Raw genomic sequence first — 2,447 nt, 5'->3', positions numbered from 1 at the left:
CAAGGAGGGAAATATATTCTAGAAAAAGCAATAAACTAATCTTCTTGCAAGAAACCCAAAAGAAGATCGCCACACAAACATAATTCTACCTTTAACAACAAAAATAACAGGGAACAAAAATACTATTCCTTAAAATCTCTTAATATCATTGGACTAAATTTCCCAATAAAAAGACATAGATGAACAGACTGGATAAGAAAAGAGGACCAAGCATTTTGCTGTCACCTCAGTGACAAAGACAGCCACTAAACTAGAGTAATCTGCTGGAAATAAATTTTTCCAAGAAAAGGGTCCCAAGAAATAAGCTAAAGTAGCAATTCAAATATTGAAAACAATCGATTTTAACCAAAATTTATTTATAAAGAAAGGACACTTCATATTCATCAAAGGAAAAATCCACCAAGATTAACTCTCAATTATAAACATATATTCTCCAATTGCAATGGCAACTACATTCATAAAAGAAACATTACTGAAGATCAAAACACACATTGTGCCTCACACAATAATTGTAGAAGGCATCAACACATCACACTCATCAGTGTACAGATCATGGAAACAGAAACTAAACACAGACATAGAGAAACTAAAAGAGTTATCAACCAAATGGATTTAACAGATATCTATAGAACATTTCATCCTAAAACAAAAGAATATACCATCTTTCCAGTACATCATTGGACTTTCTCCAAAACTGACTATATAATCAGTCATAAAACAGGCCTCAATAGATACAAGAAGATTGATATGATCCCATTCATCCTATCATATCACCACAGACTAAAGCTGGACTTCAATAACAACAAAAATGACAGAAAACCCATATACACACGGAAGTTGAACAATGCTCTGCTCAGTGATAACTTGGTCAATGAAGAAATAAAGAGAGAAAGTAAAGACTCTTTAGAATTCAATAAAAATGAAGGCAAAGCATACCCAAACTTATGGAACACAATGAAAGTAGTGCTAAGAGGAAAACTCATGGCTCTGGGTGCTTCCAAATAGATACTAGAGAAAGGATACAATAGTAGCTTGACAGCATACCTAAAAGCTTTAGAACAAAAAGAAGCAAATAAACCCAAGAGGAATAGAAGGCAGGAAATAATCAAATTCAGGGCTGTAATCAACCAAGCAGAAACAAAAACAGTTATATGAAATATCAAGCAAACCAGGAGCTGGTTCTTTGAGAAAATCAACAAGATAGATAAACCCTTATCCAGATTGTCCAGAGGGCACAGAGAGTGTATCCTAATTAGCAGCATCAGAAATGAAAGGAATCTGAGAAAATTCAAAAGATCATTATCCTACTACAAAAGCCTTTATTTATTAACACTGGAAAATATGGAGGGATTGGAAAATTTTCTAGACAGGTACCAGGTACCAAAGTTAAATCAGGAACAGATAAACCATCTAAATATTAGTACAGAATTCTATCAGACCTTCACAGAAGTCCTCATACCAATACTCCCCAAACTTTCCACAAAATAGAAACAGAAGGAACACTACACAAATCCTTCTATATAACCACAATTACTCTTATACCTAAACCACACAAAGACCCAACGATGAAAGAGAACTTCAGAACAATTTCCCTTAGGAGTATTGATTCAAAAATACTCAATAAAATTCTTGCAAAATGAAACCAAAAGCACATCAAATGATCATCCATCATGATCATGTAGGCTTCATCCCAAGGATGCAGGGATGGTTCAACTTATGGAAATCCATCAACATAATCTACTATATAAACAAATTCTAAGAAAAAAAAAACACATGATCATTTCATTATATGCTGAGAAAGGATTTGACAAAATTTAACACCCCTTCATAATAAAAGTCCTGGGCAGATGAGGAATTCAAGGCCCATAGATAAACATAGTAAAAGCAATATACAGCAAACCAATACCTGACATTTAACTAAATGAAGAGAAACTTGAAGCAATCCCACTAAAATTAGGGACTAGACAAGGCTGCCCCCTCTCTCCCTACTTATTCAGTATAGTACTTGAATCCCTAGCCAGAGCAATCATACAACAAAAGGAATTCAAGGGGATAGAAATTAGAAAGGAAGAAATCAAAATATCACTATTTGCAGATGATATGATAGTATACTTAAGTGACCTTAAAACTTCCACCAGAGAACTACTAAGCCTAATAAACAACTTCAGCAAAGTAGCTTGGTATAAAATTAATCAAATCCTTCCTCTACTCAAAGGATAAACAGTCTGTGACAAAACCAAATTTACAGAATATCTTTCTACAAATCCAGCACTACAAAGGATAATAAATGGTAAAGCCCAACATAAGGAGGCAAGCTATACCCTAGAAGAGGCAAGAAACTAATCGTCTTGGCAACAAAACAAAGAGAAGAAAAGCACACAAACATAACCTCACATCCAAATATGAATATAACAGGAAGCAATAATCACTATTCCTTAATATCTCTC

The sequence above is a fragment of the Rattus rattus genome, chromosome X (assembly GCF_011064425.1).
Source record: "Rattus rattus isolate New Zealand chromosome X, Rrattus_CSIRO_v1, whole genome shotgun sequence".
NCBI lineage: Eukaryota > Metazoa > Chordata > Mammalia > Rodentia > Muridae > Rattus > Rattus rattus.
The sequence above is the reverse complement of the archived record's forward strand: the minus strand, read 5'-3'. Positions refer to the sequence as shown.